This window comes from Dermatophagoides pteronyssinus, unplaced genomic scaffold (genome assembly GCF_027571235.1).
Source record: "Dermatophagoides pteronyssinus isolate colony J.1.1.1.1 unplaced genomic scaffold, Derpt_VIB-CSIC_2022.12 sq0020, whole genome shotgun sequence".
Classification (NCBI taxonomy): Eukaryota; Metazoa; Arthropoda; class Arachnida; order Sarcoptiformes; family Pyroglyphidae; genus Dermatophagoides; species Dermatophagoides pteronyssinus.
This window is the reverse complement of record NW_027461544.1, coordinates 57,188-70,509: the sequence shown is the minus strand read 5'-3', so window position 1 is coordinate 70,509 and position 13,322 is coordinate 57,188. Positions and strand designations below refer to the sequence as shown.

Genomic DNA, 13,322 nt, shown 5'->3' with positions numbered 1-13,322 from the left:
CTGAACGACAACTGCTAAAATGTGTTTTTTCAAATGAATGAACGAAGAAAAATTGAATAATTTTCCTTTTTGTCCCTTTGATATGGACGAAAAAGAAATACAATCAAATCATTGGTGATATAGAAACAAGCATGTAATTGATCGATTATGTGCGTTTGGGAATGAAGGGGAGAGAGAGGGAAAAAAGCAAACCATTTTTAGTAATTTTGTTTTGGCATACACCAATGAAATGAATCAATGGAACAATCATCTACAGAGGGAAATATCACTGATGGAAACATTTAAATAGACCTTTATCACACTGCAACAATAACTAGATATTCCCGACATTGGTCATTTAGCACTTTTTTCAATTTGCGTGTAACACACCTTACCGTTGATGAAACACATTCACATTGAAAATAATAATTATTATTATGTGTGTGCGTGCAAACAGGGACGACAATAACAATATCCAAAATAGTATTTGCATTATTGAAAAAATGACACATTTCGCTACTGTCATTGTCACATTGTCATACAAACACACAGATGACAAAAGCCGAATGTCTAAATGGAAAAATAAATTTCAAGATGGAAATAAAGAAAATTGATTTGCATGAATGTTTCGAATCAACAAAATTCAATCGGATAGATTTTGAATAGGAAAAAAGTCAACAAGCACTATATTGAATGAATGAAACGAATAGGGTCGTTCCAACCAACAAAAACGTCTTAATTTGTCTTCGCCATTTTAATGTGTCTGGTTTTTGAAATTATTATTATTACCAAAGTGAGAGGTAAATATTTTCGTTTGATCTCGAAGAAACTAACAATGGACTTTTCTCTTGAACTGTATTTCACACGAGCATCAGAACAACGAAACATTTTCCAACCAGAGCAAGAGATAGTGCCCAGAACATTATCATCATCTTCGGAAATTGGGGAAAAATAACAATTGTGTGACAATGGCAATGTTTTTCAAATGAATGACAACGATGACAATGACAATACAAAAAATATTGTTCGATCCTGTCATATGTCCAATGCAAATACAAATACTATGAATCTATGGTGGAACGCATCGGAATGATTTCTATTTACATTTATTCATCGATAAGCAAAGAAGAAGAAAAAAGAGGGTTCGAGAAAGTAATTCAAAAAGAACGTCGGTTGGTTAATTGAGTTATAAAATGAATTGAATTGTTGTTCAAAGAAACGATACACAAGGGTGACAACCATAACAACAGCTGGGCTATATTCATCTAATATTGGACCGGACTTGTTATTTTTATGCAATATCAATTGGTCGATCTTTGTGGAGACGATTCAAAAAATCAAAATGATAATTGAAATCGATAATCTTTTTGGAGATTGATAATTTAGATAAACTCAAAGTTTGGTCAATAGTGAATAAGGATATTCAAATGAAATTTAAATTTGATAACTATTTTATTTTGCATATTGGCAACAAACACGGACATTCGCCGATTTTACCAAAAGATCAATAAAGGTAACTGATGAAAAATTTTGAGGTCATCATCATCATCAATCGATCGATTGATCTTAGATACTGTGTGTGTGTGATTTGAATTTTGCTATTTTAAGTTCAATGTCGTCGTTTTCGTTGTCGTTGAATTTTCTCTTTTCAATTCAATCAACCATTTCAATCATTTCAAACGATTCTTATTATCGACAAACAAATCGAACAATCGTCGTTGATTGAAAACGAAAATTTATTCAAATCAACAATGACGGTGGCGATAACAATCAACATGCAAAACAAACCAAGCATACCAGAAAATGAAACGGAAAAACATGCAAACAAAAAGATGAGAGAAAAAATGAAAAATAAAAAAGAATCGCGGGTGTTTACCATCATCATCATCATTATCGTCAGATTGATTAATCAATCATCAATTCTATCACCTTTACAATAATATAGTCGACTGCAACATTGCTATGAAATTCTATGCGTGTGTGTGATCGAAATTAATTGAATCAAATGGATTGGTGTCACGAATTGAATCGATAGATAACAAGGACAAGGCATATTCACAAAAACTTTGTAAAAAACAAAGGATAATTAAATGATCTATGGTTGAGCTATTGGGTCCAATTGGGGTCCGTTTGGTCGAAATAGACAAAAACCGATGAATTTTTGTTTGATCAGGTTAGGTTAGGTGTTTATTCAGCTGCACAGTATATATGCCCAACACCAAGCATTTGTTAATGATAAGGTCGATTAACTATGATGATTCAACCAACCACCGACGACGGGTAGTTTTTTTCACATCAAAGCACATCAGGCGAAAATGTGAAAACAACACAAAACAAATGTGTGACAAAACAAAACAAAAACAAAAACATTTCATATGTCGAGTTATATCCATTCAATATTCAGGGATACGAAATGATTGATTGATAATCATTTCATTTCAATGTTTTTTCCTATTTCAACCCAACCAATTGCAAAAAAGTGATGTTTTTATTTTAAAATGTGAATTCATTTTAAAAATTCAGCAACACAATCAACCAGGCATCTAAATCAATATTTTTCCATTTCTGTTTTACAATTCAATTCACAAACAACAACTCTATACTTGACAATGATGACAATAATAAAACTGGCAGATTTGATTTGCTGCTAGGGTTAGATATTCATTTGGTTTCCGTAAACGAAAATGGTTCATTCAACAAAAAACATTCATTCTGAAAGAAAGGTAATTTACGCTCTGAACAATATGTGTTTCAATTAAATGATGCTTGATAACGCAATATGATGATAAGAAATGAGCATCCACCACTACAACCCTATTGAGCTTGAAACATCATTATGGTCGAATAAATAAAGGAAAATATTTTGCCGTACGGTACATTTAATGTCAAGTTTGGTTGAATAAAACTTTGACTGGTTTTTTAGTTTCGCTCACCTAGTTCAACATCTAATAATTTGTGGTGAGTGAAAATTCCAAAAAATAAGTTTTTTCCGTTCATTCATTGATTTGATTGCATCTGATTTTTTGAGATTCAATGCAACCATCAAACACGAATCGGAATAGATTTCCGTTGTTGTGTGTGTGCGTTATTTCCAATTCATTCGTTTCGATTCATGAACTCGAATATGAATGAAGAGAGAAAAATTTAATTATTCTGCACAAAAAAGAATCTCGTAGATCATAAGGGGAATGGTTTGTTTCATTTTCAAAAATCCCAATGATAACAATAGCCAAACAAATGAAGAAAACAATTAAAGTTTGGACAACCACCCTCGCCTGACATTGAACGATGACCTCGATTGGTTTTCGTGAATTCAATTTCCATCCAAACACACAGAATGACCATCATCATCACCACCAACGGCAACCATTGGTTGTTACGCATCATTTAAGTTCGAACCATTTTTCTGGGCGTTCTTTGACATCTCACAAAAGGCCAAAGAGAAAATCCAGCAACAGAAAAAGATTGATGATTTGGTTGGCTATCGATGATGATGGTGGTGTCGATAATAACGGCGTTTTATTGGTTTGGTTTTTGGCTTTTTTGAGCCAGAAAAAACTTTTCAAGTAAACAAAATGATGATGATGATGAGTTTTAAATGTTTTTCATGTTTAGTTGAATTTGGTAGTGGGGTGATTTTGGCTCAAAAAACTTTTGGCAGTATTCGAAGGAATTTTGCAAAAGATTCAATATTTCATTGAAAAATATTTTCGAATCATGATGATGAAATGAATAGAAATCGATCGAGTGTGAACAACCAAACAGAACCCCAATGAAAGAGTCAAGGGAAAAAATCAATCAATCAATCCAAATCGAACGTTTCGTGAATCACGTGGACGGACAAAAAATGAAAAATATTTTGTACAGTTAATATGTTTTCCATGATCGATATCAGCGTTTGGTTTCTAGGAACAATCTTTGAAATAGGTGAACAGTATGTGCTGTACTATGCAACCACAAATGTAAATTGTAACTGGATCGATACCGTTATCGACTGATTGACAACAAACGAAACAACTCGGTAGCAATCAATTTGCTTGAGGAACACACCAATTGAATTTGAATTTGGCAAAAAATATTCCAATTGGTTTATAATTGGAAATAATAAACCGGAAATCACAATTTCTCTTTTATTATTAGTATGCACCAGAACACCATTATTATTATCATCAGGATAATAACCACCTCCAAATTTTGAATAGTAAAAAATATAATTAACGAGACACAGAAAGACATTTAATAAGACAAAAGGCAATAATAATAATAATAATAATAATTAGTAATGGTAATAAATAATTTAAATAGACAAAACAAATATTTTGAATGCACCAAACCAATCAATAAAAAATTAATATTTTTCCCTTCAAAGAAAGGTTGTTTTGACCAGAACAAAACAAATTCAGGTCGAAACCGAAAAATACAATAATAAGATTGACAAGCATTTTGCTTCTGGATTTCAGCTTTCCGTTGATGATGGTTCTACCAAAATGAGGCCAAATTATCGAATGAAATGATAAGAAAAAGGTAATAAAAATAAAGAAAAATTCAAATTCCATCATTAAGTCCAAAAGAGTTATTATTATGATTATAATCATTATTTTGCTTGAAATATGAGATTCGTGTGTTTTGCAAGTTTTTTCTTTCAGCTAAAAAATCGGAAACATCTTATCATCATCATAGTCAATTTCAATGAGTTACATTTTGTAAATAATATTTTTCTCTCAAAACAAGCATCATCATTTAACTGTGACCAGCAATGTGGATAAAGATATCAATTATCGATAATAATCAAGACTGATTTATGATTTTATTCAACAACAAAAATCATATACATCCTTGGAGAAGACAGAAATCCCAGATAAAATTTCAAACAAAAATAATATTTTGACGATAATTATGTAATGGTCATTTCGAATTTGTTGGTTGTCTGTGAGTGTAGGATTCGATGTAATAAATGAATCGGAATCTATCTCGAATTGAATTTCTTTCAATTTTATCACATTTACATACAATATGAGAAAAAAACATGAAAATAATTTGATCTTTTCTAGGAAAATGTAAAAGTTCTCAACCAAACAAACAGCAAAAAAATCATTATTTAATCAAGATCAAGAACATTATGCATTTCTACATCCGTAGATTTTTTTCGAAAAAAATTTAATGTCTAAATGTTTTCATCATGAATATTATGAATGTGCGTAGGCATCTTTCATCAGTCTAATCAATAGGCGCGATTCACTCTTGTCCGTTGTTGATTCAATCTGATCATCATTATGGCCAAAATAACATTTCCATTCACGACCAAATGGAAAAATAAAAATTCAGAAGCATCGATCTCTCTCTCTCTCACTCGATCAACAGCAAACTGTGTAGAAAAAAACTCAGTGTGTGCTGTGTTTGATGATTAAAATTGTTGGTGAAATGTAATAATAAAAAATCAAATTCAGATGATGACTATAGATAGCTAGACGGAAAATAGTAACAAACAACAACAGTTGGTGTGTGAATCTAAAGCTAATTTTGGATTTGCTGAAAGTAAAAAATAAAATAAAACTTTATTGGTAGCACAATGGCCATCATGGTTATGCAATTTTTTTGGTTATAAATTCTTTGTCGATTTCTGAAGACACACTAATTAGAATGGTGTGTGTGCAGATTGCCAAAACCAATTCAATTGGCACAAGAGAGACACGCAAGCCAACGAATTTTTTTCATTCAAAAAACTCAAATTTCCTTTTTTACAATTCTTTCTTTTCAATACATCTTGTGTTTCGTTAGTTTGGGTCATAAAATTCAAATTTTTAATGTCATTTTCTTTCATCACCATCGTTTTGGTGCCTTGCCTTAATCATCATTGTTGTTCACACATACACCATTCGGAACTTGTATGTTGGTTATAACAGCAGAGCGAATAATATTTGAACAATAAATAATCATAAAACAAAAACGAAAAATTTGGTCAAATCTTTCATTCGATCATGTTCATTTGTTGTTCAATCAATACTAACGAATATTGACACGAATTTCTCGTTCGTTTTTTGATTTTTATTTCGATCATTTGGAGTGTAGGTTTTTCTTAGATTGGTAGCAGGTTGCTGTTATTGATTGCCTTGTGAATATCTTGTGCACTGAGATTTTTCGATTTTGATTTCCACCTCTGCACCTTTTTTCACTCCAACCAGCCAAACACCGCTTGCTATTGATATGATCATAGAATAGAAATTTTAATTGAGTTCAACTTTTTTCAGAAGAAATCGGAATCGAATGCCGACAAGAAAACATTTCAAGAAACAACATTTTTTTTGTTTTCTTAGGTAAATATTACTAATAATTAACACATTTTTATTTATATGACAAGAATTTGCTGTTGAACGCGAGCTTGGTCATTGCATTTGACAATTCGTTCGACACAAGAGAGATATTTGCAATTCAGCCAGTTTTCTTTGTTTACAATTTTGATCCAATTTTTATTTTAGAATTGGTTATTACACCGTTGCCGACAAAAAATTTGTGCCATAAAAAACTCAATTCAAACAAATTCGTTCATGTTTATGTTGTTGTTTCGATGGAACCGTTGATTCAATTTGAAAAAATCATTACGGCACTAATAAACCAGAATTCTGCTTGTTTTGTTTTCTAGGTTAGCCATCAATATAAACATTGACAGATGTTGATTTAACCTAACGTTCGTCGTGAATGGGTCACACATTTTTGATTTGTTTTGGTTTTTATTGCTTAATGACCTTCAGCAAAAAACAAAAAAATCCAAGACCCGAGGGTCAATGGCAAGATATTTATAAATATGGCACATAAACAATATATAACAACATTGATTGTGGTGATATGGTTCATTCATTTTCCAGAAGGAGGATTTTTTAAAAATTTTTGCATTTGGAGAAATCTATTGCATTAGAGTTATTCTTGATTTATCAATGAATTAAAAAACAAAACCAAATAATGAAAATGAATGGACTAAACGTAAACATCACCGACCAAAAACCACAACATCGACATGGATAAAATGGAACAGAAAAATCAAAAAAAAAGAAAAGATAATGATAGTGTTTGACGGTAATCATTACCGAAACCCGAACAAACCATTGACGAAAACAACAAACCAGAAAAACATTGTTCAGCAACCATTATTATTTGAGAGTTTTATTATGGTTAATAATCCACCATACAATGAAAATGGCTGGCTGTAAATCATATGGGAAAAAACAACGACGACGACGATGAAAATCTCATGAAAATAAGCAGCAGCCATTGAAGTTTTTTTCTGCTAAACAGATAGCCAAACAAACAGAAAAATCGAGCGAAATTAAACCGGCAATAAATAATGTTTGTAAATAATAATTATATTTTTGTTTTTCATCAACATTAATTATCATTATGCATATTTTTATTTATTTTCCTCTGCTAAGATTATAATTTCAACTGCCGGATACGAGTAAGCATTTTGTTGTTGTTTACAGTTGCCATATTTGAATATTAAATAAAATGTCTTGAATAATGATAGCAATGCAAGTGTAGCCATTAGATTACTAAATTAGATTAGATTGTTATTATTACCTAATAACAACCATAAATATTGTGTGCTGCTGTTGCTGATCGAATAATCAAATTAAATCAAAGAGAAAACAACAACAATATTATCGATCATTGAATAAAGTGAGCAAAAAGTGAAAACCAAAAAACATTCAAATGAATCAAACATAATGATGATGAACATCTTGAAGATTTTTGCAAAAAAAGGAATCAGTAAGAATTCCAGAACATTGATGATACTCGACTGCAAACAAAATTAAATTAAATTAATCACCAGAAACAAACAATGTGCAAGTGAATTACATCATCATTAGCAAAGAATCAGATGTTTTTCGGGTAATATGGAGAAAAACAAAATTAATGTTATCAGAGGATCATATTCTTGGATGATGGTATGATCAGATTGTAATTTCTTTCCTTCTTCCAAATATAAAATAATGGAAAACAAACAAAATCGATTTTCTGTCATAAAGAAAATTCTGAGATTTAAAAAACTGTCAAAAAATTTCTTGAGGGAAAAAACATCCAATAAACAAACAAACCAGATTAATCATTAGAGATCTTTTCAATTTCAAACGGAAAAAATCAAAAAGTTGAAAACCAAATCCGTTGAATGAGCAAAAAGTTCTGTGATTTCATTATTGATTTCAGAGAAATTTCTTTGAAATAATTTCGAAAAACCGCAAATCATTAGAATAAACAAAGATGTGATGATTATGTTTGTATAAAGTATTGTATTCTTTTCATTGGCCAATAACAGAAAACAAAGAAAAACTTTTCTTTTACGACATTATCATCATCTCTGTTGAAATTGTCATAAAGTAACGAAAAAAACTTTAAAATTAAATTGTCACATCATCAACGTTGTCACATTGTTGTTGTATCCGAAAAAACAACGACAACATAGAATGTTCCATGTTTTTCGACTATGATGACGAGAGTGGGAGAGAAATTGAAAGATTGAAAAGCCATAATTTAATAAAATTTTTGGCAAACATTGAAATAATAAAAGTTGAAGAATTGTATATTTTTATGGAATGGAATGGTTCATTCGCAAAACGACAACCACTAAGAAAACATTTCCCTCAAACAAGAATCGCATTGATTTTCTGAATTCTGAAATTCTCTTCCAATTGCTGCAAAGAGTTTCATTCAAAAAGAAAACCTTCAAAACAACAATATTCTTATTCAAATCAAAATGAAAAACAACAACAACATTGTAATAAAATAAACAACACAGAGAATAAATGAAATAAATTGAGCACAAAGATAACAACAATTCTGCAATTCTGCGAATATATACGTGACAGCAACATTGCACTGTACACATGACAATTATCATCAATTCAAATTCACGAATTTCATTTATTCGCATGGCTGAATGATGAACGAGCACATTAATCTGGCTTTCGCAAAAATGAATTGATTTTGTTTGCATGAATAGCATAGGTAAACTCCAAAATAGACATAGAAAAAAGGTGATAAATAAATATTATCATCACATTCGACAATTCTAAGATTTATCTATTTATTTATAGATTTTTCCAACGAATGAATTATAATAAAGATGATATTTTTCATTTAAATGATTAATTCAGGTAGAAATCATCATTAGATTCGTTGTGTTTCCGGAACCTGAACCGAAAAATGTCATTATTTTTATCATCATCATGATTATTGTTCAACGACAACAACAACAAAGCATATAGTTTACCTAACAATTTGACAATAATAATTTTTTTTAACTAAACACTATCCAGTAGATGTGTGTGTGCGTGCAGCAGAATACAAAAGAATTTCATTTCTGTAAAATGAAAGATAAATGCGACATACACATATGGCCAATGAGGAAATGATTCATTCCATTATCAAACAAACAGAAAAGGTAAATTATTGATTAATTTTATATGATGATCAAGTGAACGAGAATAATCGAAAGTTTTTCGTCTGAAAGAAAATTTCCTTTGTCATAATTGAACCCAAGTAATAATAATGTTGTCGTTGTTAACTCTTTGCATTGAAAACGGAAAAAATGAAAAATAGACATGCAAAAAACGAATTTCTTACAACTGGAAACAAACAAGAAATGATTACAATTCTTTCCAAAAACAGACTAGGTTAGAATTTCATGAAATTTGATAAAGCAGCAAAACGTGGAAAGAATTCGACACTTGTTTTGCAATGACAAGAAAATGAAAGTCGTCGGAAGAAACAACACATCTTTAGTGTTTCGTCAAAATCAGCAGAAAAAATGAACGAATGGCCATAATGGAGATGTGTGTGTTTGTGTGTTTTGTTTCATTGACAGGCCAGGAAAAGAATTTTCACCCAAGTGAATTGTATGGAAATGTTGTGATGATGAATCCGTGGATGAATGAAGGAATGAATGAATTCCTGGATGTGCAAATTCTAAATTCCAAAATTTGTGAAATTTAACATACACACAGAATTGTTGGATAAGGAAAAATTTGGAATGTAAATTTAGAAATTCTTTGTGTACAATTTCCTAACAACAACGCAAGAAAAGAAAATCTTCAAAACTTATGCTTGTTTGTTGTGTGTTTGGACTAATTTTTTCCTCGTACACCTTACACAAACACTTTTATTTATATAACGCATTCATTTATTCACCAAAAAAAACAGAATTTTGAAAAATCCGATGACAAACTTTTTTCGAATGCAATTCCAAACGATAAAGAAAGAATTTTTTCATTTCTTTGTCAAGATTCACTTTGGCTTAAAACACGATATTCAATTCAAACAAAGCAAAGAAAAATAAAAGAAGCAAGTTGATTTGAAACTTTTTCTGGTTGTTGTTGAAATATTTCTCCTTTGCCAAGTTTATTATTATGCCAGCAAAAGTTTGTTTATAAGTTTAGCTGATTCACACACACAGGATTTCCAGGTTCTCCGAAAAAAGTTTCGTGCAAATGACGAAGAGATTTCACTGTCAAATTTTTCCTTAATTATTTCTTCACAAAATCTCGAACGAAACGACGGGAAAAATATCGCTTTTGGCCACAAAAAAGATAGAACATGTATTTAAACATTTCATGGATAAAAAACGGAAATAATTTCTTCTTTTTCACGAATTGTACGAATCGAAGAAAAGCAAAATGCCAACAAAAAGATTCTTGTTTCCAGTAAATTTGTCAAAAAAGTGAATTTCAATTTCACATCCATCACCACACACAGCCGAATGTATCGTATTATTATTTGTTATCGCATAATCATCACGTGAGAAACGGAGAAAGCCTTCCAGGCTTTTCTGTCTAACGAATAACAAAAATGTTGACAATGTAAACACCATTTTCCATACACACATGTAGCGAGAAAAGAATTTAAATTTTTTGCTGAAAAATCAAAAAATAACCAATACAAATGATGACTATTTGTCAATTTTAATTATAGCCATTCATTTTCTCCAAAACATGAATAGTTGCGATCCAAAAGTGGAAAAATTCCATAATTTTAGTTGAAAATCATGAAGGTGTGAAATTTTTTCCATCGAAATAAATCATAAACATCTGCAGAGAAGAGAAAAGAGGAAAAAATGTCCATTTTTCAAAAAAGGTAAATCTAGTGACAGAAGAATCTATGAAACAGAACCAAAAACGGGCATCATAAACTAAACATTCATTGGGAATAGTGTGCGACTGACTGTGTTCCAGGAACAATGAAAATGAATGAACCAATATTGATTTAAGCAATTAAATCCAATTAATCTATCAAACAAAACAAACCCAGGATAATCACCAAAGAATAATATTCAAATTCTGGTTGGATGTTTATGATGAGTATTTGACATGGCAGTAACACATTGCCAATTCAAACTATTTATTTACCTAAACCTTATTTAGGATTTGGCAAATTTTTTTCTTTTCATTTCGTAATACCAACGACAAACCTTTTTGTTCCCATTCTGCTATACTTGAGGGCAACAACAAGAATGCAATGATGATGTTTTTGATCCATTGTTTGCTTGTTTGCTGAACGAACAAACAAACTATTTCTTTTATTTTGATTGTTTAATTGAGAAACAACGACATGATATAACACAGTTGAATGGAACAATTTCATTGAACATGTGCTACACCTATTGTCGTTTCTTTTTTGGAAAACTATTATTTCCAATTGTATTGGGTGCTATGAGAGAAAGAAAGATGATGTAAAGCCCTGGATTGATCCAATGAAAATTGGTTCAATCAAAAACGAAACTGACATTGAACATATACCATCATTCAATTCTATTTGGAATCGGTGCAAATTGAATTAGTTTCACACAAACAAACAATGCTTTCCTCTCGTTTAGTTTTGTTTTCACATCGAAAGCAGCTTAGACAACAAACAAACAGAGGGTTTGAGAGAGACAAAAAACTCTTGAGAGTTACAAACGAGACTCAGCGAGAGATCCGCAACACAAACATTCATTCATTCAATATAATTGCGCCAGCTTGGAATTTATATTTGACAAATTTGCCATTTCTTTTCATTCACTCATTGATCATCAATATGCATCCCCAGTATTTGATTGAAGCCAAATGAATGGAAAGAATTTACCCAATTTAAAAAAATAGAGTATATTTTCCGTATCTTTAGGTTCATTAGAGAAAGTATTTTTTTATTATTTAAAATCCGGTCAATTCTCTGTGTACTGAATGAGGAAAAATCCAATTATATTTCACGATCGGATGTGTGATTGAAACTACTGTAAACGTTGAAAAAAACAAGGATGTTTATTTCCAATTGCGTTTGTATTCATCGCATAACGAAGTTATTATTCTGATCAGATTCGAAACAACGACAAAATGAAGTGGAAAATAATCAATCGATGAGCATCCAACTCCATTAGAGACTTTGATTGAATCATTGAACGAAAAAATCAAAATGAATGCTGTCAATCAAAACAGAATTTATTCAGTCCGGATCAAAATGGTTTTTTCAAGGAAAAAAATTGATTCGATTTAGATAAAGATTTCGACAAAAATCTAAATGAAAAATCAATGATATGATGAATGAATGGATGGCAAACGGAAATGAAAAAACGGAATGTCATTAACAGCTATACTTTTCATACCAAAATCATATAATAGATTCAGCAACGAAAACATATTTTTCAATGATGGTGATGATTGGAGTTGGTTGAGTGGGTCAATGATTAGTCATCAATTGTGAAGAAGTAAATTCAAGAAAAACATAGAGAGAGTGATGTAATGTGAAAACAATAACCGGAAATCTAAATGAATCTGAATGAAGAACATACTTTCCGGTTCAACGGAGGAAAATCTTTTGAACAACCAAAAATTATTATTATAAAACGAATGGAGTGAGAAAGAGAAAGATTGAGTCTATTGTTTGCATTATGTATTAATTGATGATGATGGAAAATAATTCATAATGATGTTATGAGGGACACATGGTGTTATTATTACACAACAACAACACGTTCTCATTTCCCATATGCAATATTTTCACAATATTGATGATTTATAGTTTTGAACGAATAAAATTGGAAGAATCCAAGCGAAAATGAAAATGAAATTGTAACCAAATTAAACAACCGTTTTTTTATGTCAGTCCGTTATTTTTTCATAGGTGAAATTCATCAAATATCGATTGATTGTGGTTAAATGAATGCTATGAGAATATTGACATCTGCATACTATTTCATTTCATTGTGTTTTTGTCATCATTTCACTATTTTATGATGACCGAATTCAAAAATTTCATTTTGATTCAATCATAACCCTAAATATTATTGTCCAAGTCAATTTCATCATCCAGTATGCATGCAT

General features: G+C 30.7%; 1 long non-coding RNA gene across 1 annotated transcript; it reads left to right on the top strand.

Moving 5' to 3' along the window:
• The first annotated feature begins 7,683 nt into the window (after positions 1-7,683).
• LOC142645733 (uncharacterized) lies at positions 7,684-11,011 on the top strand. The gene is made up of 3 exons (XR_012846800.1): positions 7,684-9,005; positions 9,066-9,412; positions 9,482-11,011. It is a non-coding gene; the product is annotated as an uncharacterized LOC142645733 (long non-coding RNA).
• Positions 11,012-13,322: the final 2,311 nt, after the last annotated feature.